This window comes from Manis pentadactyla, chromosome 4 (genome assembly GCF_030020395.1).
Source record: "Manis pentadactyla isolate mManPen7 chromosome 4, mManPen7.hap1, whole genome shotgun sequence".
NCBI lineage: Eukaryota > Metazoa > Chordata > Mammalia > Pholidota > Manidae > Manis > Manis pentadactyla.
Window position 1 is genome coordinate 67970719 of NC_080022.1, and position 14121 is coordinate 67984839.

Sequence of the window (14121 nt, forward strand, 5' to 3'; positions counted from 1 at the left end):
CTCTTGAGAGACTATCTATTAAAGATCTATAAACATTTTTACAGAAAATTAACCATTTTAAAATCAGCTTTTATAAAACATTTTCATAAGATCCTCTATATATTCCTATGATTCAATTGAACTGCCTTGGTAAGAATCAGGGATTATTTCTGACAGATTTTTTTTTTTTTTGGTATAATGTAGAAATGGAAGATCTTGTGATTTATAATGTAACGTTTAGCAAGACTGATTAAATCTAATGCTAATCCTTCAGTAACACCATTTAACTCTTCACTCTCCACTCCTGAAGCGCAAGCCAAAATATCAAACTGGAACATGAAATGGTTAATGGTCAAATACAATAAAATATAAAACACAATTTTAAAGTCTCATTTGATTTTCTTTCCTCTATTTATGCTGAGCTATCTTTCTGAAACTGTAGTTCATTTTTCAGTCTTCAGACTGAAATATATTACATAGTCATCTACGTGAATGAAGAAGAGTAAGACCTGCCTAAACATTGCTTTGGCCTTAATGCAAACTAGTTTTTCATACTTTTTCACATTGATGAGACAAATAACACTAATAAGCTAATTAAATTAACTGGAGCATTTGTTTTTATGGTTAAATATAACATTTCCAATTTATAGAACAGTTTTTCTTGAGTGCCATTTTTTATGCCATTTAAAATTGGTAACAAAATTTGCATGCAAGAAAATCTAACTTTAGAAATGATTAAAGATGGCGGCATGAGCAGTGAGACACAGGCTTCCTCCTAAAACTGTGTATAATATGAAAATATAATTAATACAATTAATCCTGAAAGAGCAACAGGAGAGGGCTGTGCCAGACTGCATACACCTGGAGAAAAGAATAGACCTCATGGAACAGGATAATGTACCAAAGCCATGGCCCGATGGGACCCAAGCCCTTTCCCCACCCCAGCTCACCAACAGAAGGAAGAGAAACAGAGAGGGAGGGAGTGGAGGCCTGGAACTGTTGAACACCTAGCTCTGGAGATCTTCTCTGGAAGCACAAACCTACATTGCCTGGTGCTCTCATGATTAGGGGTGTTGGAAAGCTAACACTGGCAGAATACCTGGAGAGACTGAGATTCTAGTCACCTGTGGAAAATGGGTTAATATCGTCTGCTCTGGGACAAATGAAAAGCAGGCAGTTTGAGAGACTTCCTAACAGCAAGAGGGCTACTAAAGAGGTAAGGATTACACAGAGCTTACTGCTCAGAAGAAAGGACAGGTAGACAAAATTGTCCAGGTACACTCTCCCCAGCGGTTGGGAACTTTCACGATCTATAGGTGCTCTAGCCGCTGGCTGGCTATGCAGCTCTAAGGCTCCCCTCCATGATATGCAGTCTGCTGTGCCTTTCTCCCAGCCAGCAGGTACCTGGCTCACAAAACGGTAAACACTACCCTAGGGTTAGGCCAGCCAGAGGGATGCCCCATTAACAGTAACTACAAACACAAAGCATAGAGGCTTATACCTGTGTGCACGAGCCACTGTTTCTGGCAGTGGAGACAGGCATAGTAGTTGGGAAGCAGAGAACAGCTCTTTCCTCCCCCTCAGGCAACAACACCACTTCCCTGGGACCACCGACATTGCTCCAGGGGCTGAGGAGCTCCAGATGGTAGAGCTTCTTGGAAATAGAGGGTACCACATACAAATATGAAATGTCAAAGGAATCTGGTTCAAAGCAAAAATCATACATACACCAGACAAAGAGTCAAATGAAACTGACCTCATGAATCTTCCTGAAACTGAGTTCAAAATAAAAATCATAAATATGCTCATGGAGGTAAAGAAAAATATTCAAGAAGTCAGGAATGAATTCCACTCAGAGATCCAGTCATTATGCAACACAGTACCAGAAATGAAACATACAATGAAAGGTTTTAAAAGCACATTAGATATGGTGTAGGAGACGATAAATGAAATAGAAATTAGAGAAGAGGAATACAAACAAGCTGAGGCACAGAGAAAACAGGATCTCTAAGAATGAAAGAATATTGAGAGAACTGTGTGACCAATCCAAATGGAACAGTATTTGTAATATAGGAGTACCAGAAGAAGAAGACAAAGAGAGAGAAAAAGGGATAGAAACTGTCACTGAGGAGAGAATTGATGAAAACTTCCTCAATCTGGGGAAGGAGATAGTCTCTCAGGCCATGGAGATCCACAGATCTCCCAACACAAGAGACCAAAGGAAGACAACACCAAGACATATAATAATTAAAATGGCAAAGATCAAGGATAAGGATGGACTATTAAAAGCAGCAAGAGAGAGAAAAAAGATCACATACAAAGGAAAGCCCATTGGGCTATCATCAGACTTTTCAACAGAAACCTTATAGTCCAGAAGGGAGTGGCATGATATATTTAATGCAATGAAGCAGAAGGTCCTTGAACCAAGAATACTTTATCTGGAAAGATTATTAATTAAATTTGAAGCAGGGATTAAACAATTTCCAGATAAGCAAACCTGAGAGAATTTACCCCCACAAACCATCTCTACAGTGTAGTTTGGAGGAACTGCCATAGATGGAAGTGTTTCTAAGGTTTAATAGCTATCACCAGAGGTAATAAAACCTCAGTAAAAAAGTAGAACAGTTAATTCCTAAGCAAATGCAAAAGTAAATCAACTATGCCCAAAGTCAGGCAAGGGATAGAAAAAGAGCACAGAATATGAGACCTAATATATAAAGAATGGAGGAGGAAGAAAAAGAAGGAGAAAAGAGGAATCTTTAGATTGTGTTTGCAATAGCATACAAAAAAACCCCTAAAAATAGAAATGCCATTTGACCTGGGAATCATAGAAATACCAAAGAATACAACTTCTCAGGTTCAAAAAGACATATGCACTCCTATTTACAACAGTCAAGATATTGAAGCAACCTAAGTGTCCATCAGTAGATAAATAAATAAAAAAGAGGTGGTACATACACACAATGGAATACTATTCAACCACAAGAAAGAAACAAATCCTACCATTTGCAACAACATGGATGGAGCTGGAGGATATTATGCTCAATGAAATAAGCCCAGTGGAGAAAGACAAGTGCCAAATGATTTCCCTCATTTGTGGAGTGTAACAACAGAGCAAAACTGAAGCAACAAAAGATCAGCAGACCCAGAGACTCCAAGAAGGGACTTGTGGTTACTAAAGGGGAGGGGTGTGGGAGTGTGGGTAGGGAGGGAGAGAAAAGGGGATTGAGGGGTATTATGTTTAGTACACATGGTGTGAGAGGCCACAGGGAATACAGGGTAGCACAGAGAAGGCAAATACTGAATCTATGGCATCTAACTACACCGATGGATCTTGGGGTATGGGTGGAGACAATATGGGTAAATGTAGTAACCACATTGTTTTTTCATGGGAAACCTTCATAAGAGTGTATATTAATTAAATAATACCTCAATAAAAAAGAAAATAAAATTTTACTTTAAGTAGCAATTATATTACTTTTTATAAGTGGTTCATGTATGAATGTCCACTTCATTATTTTTCTTCTCATGATACTTATATATTTTTATTTGTTATATTATTATATATGTCATATTTTAGAAATACAAGTTATTTTGTTTCAGCATAATGATATTATAGTGTTCTATATGTATGTCAGTTTTGTAAGGGTAGATATATTTTGACTCTTACTATTAAGGGATTACCAGAAAAAAGGATTAAAGATGGCAGCGTGAGAGGTGAGACAGAGGCTCCCTCCTAAAACCACATATAATACAAAAATGTAATTAATACAACTAATCCTGAAAGAGCAACAGGAAAGAGAACTGCACCAGACTGCATAAACCTGGAGAAAAGAGCAGACCTCACGGAACAGGGTAATGTACCAAAACCGTGGCCTGGTGGGACCCAAGCCCTTCCCCTACCCCAACTCAATGGTGGGAGGAAGAGAAATGGAATGGGGAGGGAGTGGAGGCTGGGGACTGCTGAATACCTAACTCTGGAGAAATGCTCTAGGAGCACAAACCTACATTTCATGGTGGTTGCATGGTACTCTTCATGATTAGGGGATTGGAAAGTTAAGACAGGCAAAATTCCTGGAGAAACTGAGATTCAAGCTGGTGGTGGAAAGCAGGAATCCATATCTGGCTGCTCTGGGACAAAAGAAAGGTGGGCAGTCTGAGAGACTTCCTAAAAAGGAAGCCCTCAGCAAGACAGCTGCTAAAGGGGCAAGGATTTCATGGAACTTACTGCTCAGGAGAAAGGACAGGTAGACAAAATTGTCTGGGTGAAGTCTTCCCAGTAAGTTGGGAGCTTTCATGATCTTCAGGTGCTCCAGCTCCCTGGCTGGCTACACAACTCCAAGGACCCCCTCTGTGATACACAGCTTACTGCTCCTTTCTCCCAGCCAGCCCCACCTAGCTCAAAACCGGCAAACCCTACCCTGGCATTAGGCCAGCCAGAGGAAAGACCTGTCTACAGCAACTACAAATGCAAAACATAGAGGCTTATACCTGTGTGCTCGGCCCACTGGTTCAGGCAGTGGAGACAGGCATAGCAGCCAGGAAGCAGGAAACAGCACTTTCCTCCCCCCAGGCACCAATACCACTCCCCTGAAATCCATGGCATTGCATCAGGGGCTCAGTAGCTCCAGAGAAGAGAGCTTCTGGACACTAGAGGGTGCCATACACAAATATAAAATGCCAAAGGAACCTGGTACAGAGTAAAATTAATATAACTCCTGAGAAATATGGCATGGACCTCATGACACTTCCTGAAAGGAAGTTCAAAATAAAAATCATCAGCATGCTAATGGAGGTATGGAAAGATATTCAAGAACTCAGGAATGAATTCCGGTGGGAGATCCAATCATTGAAGAGCACAATGGAGGGTATTAAAAGTGGATTGGATATGGTGGAGTAGATAATAAATGAAATAGAAACTAGAGAAGAGGAATACAAAGAAGCTGAGGCACAGAGACAGAGAAAACACGATCTCTAAGAATGAAACAATATTGAGAGAAATGTGTGACCAATCCAAATGGATCAATATTCACATTATAGTGATACCAGAAGAAGAAGAAGAGAGAGAAAGAGATAGAAAGTGTTTTTGAGGAGGTAATTGCTGAAAACTTCCCCAATCTGGGGAAGAACATAGTCTCTCAGGCTATGGAGATCCACAGATCTCCCAAGACAAGGGACCAAAGGAAGACAACACCAAGACATATAGCAATTAAAATGGCAAAGATCAAGGATAAGGACAGACTATTAAAGGCAGCCAGAGAGAGAAATAAGATCACATACAAAGGAAAGCACATCAGGCTATCATCAGACTTCTAGCAGAAACCTTACAGCCCAGAAGGGAGTGGCATAATGTATTTAATGCAATTAAGCAGAAGTGCGGGAACAAGATTACTTTAACCAGCAGATTATCATTTAAATTTGAAGCAGGGATTAAACAATTTCCAGATAAGCAAAAGCTGAGAGAATTTACCTCCCACAAACCATCTTTACAGTGTATTTTGAAGGGACTACTACAGATGCAAGTGTTCCTCAGGTTTAATTGCTGTCACCAGAGGTAATAAAACCACAGTATAGAAAGTAGAACAGCTAATAACTAAGCAAAATTAAATTAACTATCCCCAAAGTCAATCAAGGGATAAATAAAGAGTAGAGAATATGATACCTAATATATAAAGAATGGAGGAGGAAGAAAAAGGAGGAGAAAAAGAAAATAACCTTTAGATTGTGTTTGTAATTGCATATTAAGTGAGTTAAGTTAGACTCTTAGATAGTAAGGAAGTTAACATTGAACCTTTGGTAACCATGAATCTAAAGCCTGCAATAGCAATAAGTACCTAACTCTCAATAATCACTCTAAATGTAAATGGACTGAATGCACCAATCAAAAGACATAGAGTCACTGAATGGATAAAAAACAAGACAAACTATATGCTGCCTACAAGAGACTCACTTTAAACCCAAACACATACACAGACTACAAGTGAAGGGATGGCAAAAGATATTTCATTCCACTAATAGAAAAAATCAGAAATTGTAGTACTTGTATCAGACAAAATAGACTTCAAAACAAAAAAATTCACAATAGACAAAGAAGGACATTACATAATGATAAAGGGGTCAGTCCAACAAGAAGATATAACCATTATAAATACCTATGCACCCAACACAGGAGCACTTACATATGTGAAACAAACACTAACTGAATTAAAAGGGGAAAGAGAATGCAATGCATTCATTCTAGGAGACTTCAACACTCCACTCACTCTGAAAGATCTCAACCAGACAGAAAATAAGTAAGGACACACAGGCACTGAATAGCACATTAGAACAGATGGACCTAACAGACATGTAGAGAACTCTACATTCAAAAACAGCAGAATACACATTCTTCTCAAGTGCACATGTAACATTTTCAAGAATAGATCATATACTAGGCCACAAAAAGAGCCTCAGTAAATTCAAAAATATTGAAATTGTACCAACCAGTTTCTCAGACCATAAAAGTATGAAACCAGAAACAAATAAAGCAAAGAAAATGAAAAATCCCACAAACAGACAGAGGCTTCACAACATGCTCCTAAATAACCAATGGATCAATGACCAAATAAAAACAGAGATCAAGCAATATATGGAGACAAATGACAACAATAATTTAACAACACAAAGTCTGTGGGATGCAGCCAAGGCTGCGCTAACAGGAAAGTATATTGCAATACAGGCCTACCTCAGGAAAGAACAATCCCATATAGGCAGTCTAAATTCACAATTAATGAAACTAGGAAAAGAAAAACAAATGAGTCCCAAAGTCTGTAGAAGGAGAGACATAATAAAGCTCAGAGGAGAAATAAATAAAATCTTGAATAAAACAATAGAAAGAATTAATGAAAGCAAGAGCTGGTTCTTTGAGAAAATAAACAAAATAGATCAACCCCTATCCAAACCTATCAAGAAAAAAAAGTCTACACACATAAAAAGAATCAGACATGAGAAAGGAAAAATCACTGCGGACACCACAAAAATACAAAGAATTATTAGAGGATACTACAAAAAATTATATGCTAACAAACTGGATAACCTAGAAGAAATGGACAACTTTCTAGAAAAATACAAACTTCCAAGGCTGACCAAGGAAGAAACAGAAAATCTGTACAGACCAATTACCAGCAATGAAATTGAACTGGTAATCAAAAAACTACCTAAGAATAAAATCCCAGGACCAGATGGCTTCATGGCTGAATTTTATGAAACATTTAGTGAAGACCTAGTATCCATTCTCCTTAAAGTTTTCCAAAAAATAGAAGAGGAGGGAATACTTCCATACTCATTCTGAGGCCAGCATCACTCTAATACCAAAACCAGGCAAAGACACCACAAAAAAAGAAAATTACAGAATTACAGACCAATATCCCTGATGAACATAGATGCAAAAATACTCAACAAAATATTTGCAAACTGAATTCAAAAATACATCAAAAAGATCGTCCATCATGATCAAGTAAGATTTATTCCAGGGATGCAGGGATGATATAACATTCAAAAATCCATCAACATCATCCACCACATCAACAAAATGAAGGACAAAAACCACATGATCATCTTCATAGATGCTGAAAAACATCTGACAAAATTCAACATCTGTTCATGATAAAAACTCTCAACAAAATGGGTATAGAGGGCAAGTACCTCAACATAATAAAGGCCATATATGACAAACCCACAGCCAACATTATACTTAAGAGCAAGAAGCTGAACGCTCTTCCTTTAATATAGGGAACAAGACAAGGATGCCCACTTTCCCCACTTCTAATCAAAATACTACTGGAGGTCCTAGCTACGGCAATCAGACAACATAAAGAAATAAAAGGCATCTAGATTGGCAAAGAAGAAATTAAACTGTCCCTGTTAGCAGATGACATGTTATTGTACATAAAAAACCCTAAGGACTCTGCTCCAAAACTACTAGATCTAATATCTGAATTCAGCAAAGTTGCAGGATACAAAAATAATAGACAGAAATCTATGGCATTCCTATACACTAATAATGAAATAGCAGAAAAAAAAATCAGGAAAACAATTCCATTCACAGTTGCATCAAAAAGAATAAAACACCTAGGAATAAACCTAACCAAGGAAGTGAAAGACCTATACTCTGAAAACTACAAGACACTCATGAGAGAAATTAAAGAAAACAGCAATAAATAGAAACCCATCCCATCCTCATGGATAGGAAGAATTAATATTGTCAAAATGGCCATCCTGCTTAAAGCAATCTATTGATTTAATGAAATTCCTATCAAAATACCAAAAGCATTCTTCAATGAACTAGAGTACATCATCCTAAAATTCATATGGAACCACAAAAGACCCCAAATAGCCAAAGCAATCCTGAGAAGGAAGAATAGAGCAGTGGAAATTACTCTGCCCAACATCAAGCTCTACTACAAAGCCACTACTCTACTACAAGCTCTACTACAAAGTAATCAAGACAAGTTGGTACTGGCACAAGAAGAGACCCATAGACCAAAGGAACAGACTAGAGAGCCCTGATATAAACCCAACCATATATGTTCAATTAATATATGATAAAGGAGCCATGGACATAGAATTGGGAAATTACAGCTTCTTCAACAGCTGGTGTTGGCAAAACTGGACAGCTACATGTAAGAGAATGAAACTGCATTATTGTTTAACCCCATACACAAAAGTAAACTTGAAATGGATTAAAGACTTGAATGTAAGTCATGAAACCATAAAAAAGACAACATAGGCAAACATGTCCTGAATATAAGCATGAGCAACTTCTTCCTGAACGCATCTCCTCAAGAAAGGGAACAAAAGCAAAAATGGACTCATGGGACTACATCAAACTATAACGTTTCTGTATGGCATAGGACACCATAAACAGAACAAAAATGCATCTTACAGTATGGGACAATATATTTGTAAATGACATATCTGACAAGGGGTTAACACTTACACTTCTCAACACCCAAAAAGCAAATAACCTGATCAACAAATGGGCAGGGGATATGAAGAGACAGTTCTCCAACGAAGAAATTCAGATGGCCAAGAGACACATTAAAAGAAGCTCCACATCACTAATCATCAGGATAATGCAAATTAAAACCACAATGAGACATCACCTCACACCAGTAAGGATGGCCAGCATCGAAAATACTAAGAACAACAAATGCTGGTGAGGATACAGAGAAAGGGGAATCCTCCTACACTGTTGGTGGGAATATAAGCTAGTTCAACCATTGTGGAAAGCAATATGGAGGTTCCTCAAGAAACTAAAAATAGAAATACCATTTTACCACTCAATCCCACTCCTTGGAATTTACCCAAAGAATACAATTTCTCAGATTCAAAAAGACAGATGCACCCCTATGTTTATCGCAGCACTATTTACAATAGCCAAGAAATGGAAGCAACCCAAGGGTCCATCAGTAGATGAATGGAAAAAGAAGACGTGGTACATATACATAATGGAATACTATTCAGCCATAAGAAAGAAACAAATCCTACCATTTACAACAACATAGATGGAGCTGGAAGACATTATGCTCCGTGAAATAAGCCAGGTGGAGAAAGACAAATGCCAAATGATCTCTCATTTGTGAAGTAAAACAATGAAGCAAAACTGAAGGAACAAAATGTCAGTAGACTCAGAGACTCCAAGAATGAACTAGTGGTTCCCAAATGGAGGGGTGTGGGAGGGTGAGTGGTTAGGGAGGGAGAAGGGGATTGAGGGGTATTATGTTTAGTACACATGGTGTGGGGGATCATGGGGAGAACAGTGTCGCACAGAGAAGGCACATAGTGGATCTGTGGCATCTTGCTGCACTGATGGACAGTGACTGCATTGGGGTATGGGTGGGGACTTGATAATATGGGTAAATGTAGTAACCACATTTTTTTTCATGTTAAACCTTCATAAGAGTGTATATCAATCATACCTTAATAAAAAAGTTTTTTAAAAATTAAGGGATTACCTATTTTGTGCCTGTATTACGTGAGATAATTGGTTTTCATTTAAAAAATCATATAATTATTTATATATTCTTTAATGCAGAAGTATCAGAATGCATACAATCAACCACTATAAGCAGTATGGTAATGAATGTGCCACTGCCCTCCAGCAATTTCATGGGTGCTGAAAAACTATGGTAATCTTTGAAGTACTGTTTTGGTTACTTATTGCTTCAGAACAAACCATCACATAATTTATTATCCATTCTTGCTCACCCTTATTTGTGCCTGGCATTCTGGCGGGAATGCTCAGCTCATCTCTGCTCCTGGCTGTATTGACTGGAGACCTTGACTAAAGCTGGGCGATTCAAGACAATTTCAATACCGTGTCTGTACAGTGCTGGCACAAAGTGGATGGGGCTGACTTGGTTGGCTGGATTGTTCCTTCCTTTCATGATGGCTGGGTTTTCTCATATCTCATTTCTAGGGCTCTGGTTCTCCTTCACAGGACCTCTCTCTCTCTACCTGGCTTCTATCTCATGATATCCTTGTTTGTTTACATAGTAACTGGTTCTTCTGAGTCGAAGCAGAAGCAAAAATCCTCTTAAAGTTTCATCTCAGTAGTCTCAGAACATAACTCCTTCGATTTTATTGGTAAAAGGAAAGTCACAAGGTTAGCACAAACCAAAGGGATGGGAAAATACACTGCTCCTCAAAGCAAGAGCAGCAGAAAGATGGCAAAAGACCACGGTTTCAAAGAGGCATGATTTATTGGGGGACAATTTTTAACAACCAACAGGTTCACAGAACTTTTCCAATTTTTAAAAACAGGAGCAAAATGCATTACTCTTTGAGGAAATGTATGAATTAGCTGCATGTCTATTTTGTTTTGTTTTTTTGAATTGCGTTTAGATTATGAATTTGGTAGAAAGATTTTCCTCACATTACCAAGTTTAAGCTCCTACTTAAAGCCTGTGGAGAAAAAGCAAATGCTCAACTTTAATTAAAACGGAACTTGTGAAATATCATTGCAATCTAATTTTAAAAATACATTTGAAAATTCAGAAATATTCAGAATTACTTTCTGATTTAATTTTCCTCTCTCCTGTTGCTAATAAGTAACATGTATAAGTTTAGGGAATTTTTCCTGTATACTATAACCTACTGATGCCGGGGTTCTTGTTCACAGAGCTGACAAATGAACTTTGCAAACACTCAAAATAGGAGAGCAAGGCAGAGGCTTTTATTTAGAGAGAAAGCAAGAGGACAGAGCTCCAGGCTCAAGCCAGGAGGGGACTAGAGAGCCCCAGGGTGGTGCATTGTCTAGGGGTTTTATAGGCAGTTGAGAGACAAAGGGCTTGGGATGTACACCTTCTACGTGGTCCCAGAATGTTTACCCCTTGAAGAAAAACTAAGTTTCTTATTAGTCTTCCTAGTTATTTACAAGAATTTTACTGCTCTGATTTCCTCCCAGGAGAGCAGCTTCCTGGTCTGGGACCATATAACTCAAGACTTCCTGCTTTGCTCCCAAGGTGAACTGAATTATTGTCTGTTAAGTGTTAAGAAACTTAATGTTTAACTAATTGGGTTTTTAAATGCAATCTTACTTTCAAGATGGAATCTTTCCTGTTTTTACTATGTTGTTTTGGGCTTGCTTGCTACATTGCCCAAGTTGCAACAAATCATTTGTTCAGGGCTGAAGGAATAAAAGCAGCACGTGGGTAAAATTAGAAAAATAAACTGAGCCCCCCAGCAGGCCAAAGGAAATCTCACAATGGATTATCTTGCTTTGTTTTTTTTCCAGAGGCCCTCACCCTACTCTGAATAAGCCCATGGTCTCTGTCTCACTATACCCTAAATGTGTTTCCTTCTGAACTTTAGTCAAGACATCTTTTTGCCTAGACTTCTCCCTTTTAAGTTTAACTATGACAGTTAATCTAGGATTTTATTAGAACTCAAAATGCAAAGTGTATACAGTAATCATTTCTTTATTATTTCATTTCATAAAAAGCAATTGATCATACGCTGTGTATTAGGTACAGCAATGCATTCCACAAGGCATGCTGCTTTACCCCAAAGAGCTGTCACTGGGTAAAGCAAACAACTGACACTTAATTATGGTACAACATGATAATTGCAAAATCAGTGTATTGAGTAAAAAAATAAAGGAACTTGCCACAAAAGCATTTAGGCAAACACCTGTGCTATCACTGACACAGGTGGAGCTCACAGAAGAGTCAGCTGGTACACTCCTGGTCGGCCCTCTTGGTAGCCTGCAAAGGACACATTTAAGCCAGGCACTGAGGAAGCTCCAGGCACTGTGTTTCCAGTGGAGATGGTGATTATGATCTGATTTAGGAGTGAGGTAATAAATATAAAGAAAAATGGATATGAAATAGATGTTTGTAAGACTTGTTTTCACATAAATAGGTATTTTCAAATGCTTAAATATAGTTTATATTTGAAGACCTTTAGGTTGGTAGTAAAGAGTGATTTTTCTCTCTTGACCCCCAAGTTTGGGGTTTGCATCTGCATCCTTGGCTAGTTGGAACTGTTGCTTGCATAAATTCAAGTCATTAAAGGAAAAGAGGTATAAGGGCTTTTAGTGGCCAAGAAGCACCTTCTCTTCCTATGCCTTTCCCGTCTTCTGGGTTCAGATGTAGAAATCCTCCTCTGCACCTCCTCTGATGTGTTCTGCCATAGAACAGTCCAGTCAGATAGCAGCAGACTATGCAATGAAAGGCCTCTTAGGCCTTGCAGTCTTTCAGCTAATTCTATAATGTTCTTAGAAAAGTAGAGGAAATTCTGCATGTTCATCCAGGCTCTTTCTCAGGGCTTGTTTATACAGAGTTGGTAACACTGCCCCTTCTCTTTAACTCTTTAACCACCAAGATGGTGGGGGAAAAAATTCAAACTCTGGTTGCCCCTGAGATTAGAACAAGGTAGCAATGCAGAAAGGTCTCTGTGCTCTTAGATCTTCAAATATTTCTGGGAATTATGGCACCCTGAGGGTCTGTCCCCAGGAGAAGTACAGGGTATGCTTTCAGAGAGGTATGACAGGGGCTATTGTCCTTCTCTCTGATCTTCCTCCTCCCTTCTCTAGATTGAGTAATTTTTATTTGGATATAATCACCATTTTTTTATACCTTTTGCTTAGGCTTGGAACTGCTAGGTACTTGATGCTACAGAGAACAGGTATTTTATAGTTTTAGTCTTTCCTGGTATTATCCAGTCATCTCTGCTTTGGAAGCTTAAAGCTAAATATTAACTACTTATTTTTTTGAAATTTCTATCATAACAGCCCTACCTTAAAGACAATAAAGATAGAATTTCATAGCTTCTTAGCAGAGACATAAGAGGGTTCTTGTTAAGATGATGTAGGGATGGGTAGAAATTGTTTGGAATACCTTGCACAGTATCATTATGACTCAGATATATTCCAGTGAAGAATAAGTCTGATCAACAGTAATTGACTGTTGGATAAAAGAATAAGAAATAAAGCATGACCCCAGGTAGGCTGGTGTACCATTCATCAAAATGTGCAGGAGTAAAAGCAGGTTTGGGGAAAGTATGATGTTTTAAGAATAATAAATCAGTCTGGGTTTTGAGATTTTTGTCATTTAGTATATTGTTGAAAACCAAAACAAGCAATAAAAGGGTCATGTATGAGAAAAAAGTATAAGTAAATTCATATAGCTTCATGCGCTTCCATGATAAGTGCTATTTGTAGTATGGTTTGTTGGTATTTCTGAGGTAAAATTTGCCCAGATAGACAAAGTATCCCCAAGAAAAATATCAGAAGCAGTAGCAAGTTCCCCAGTCTCTATGCACAGAAGGTATTTGTGGAAGAAGTGAGTTTTAATCCAATTCTACAAAAAGAAAGTTTTCATTTCCTAATAAATACAAACTATGACAAGAGCCTACCAGTAATCAATGAACATCTAATCGTCCTTCCTCCATTTATGAAATTGCCATTTGTAGCTGACTATCATGAAAAATGAATAAATAGATTTCCTAACTGCCCAACATCCCAGGACAGGTGAGTAAGCTCTAGCCAGTGAGATGTAAGGGAGGATGTTTTGGTTTTTTTCCTGCTTACCTCCTTAAAATACAGCTGGAATATACATTTTGTCCCTTATTTATCATTCCTTCTTCCTTTCTGTGGTTTGA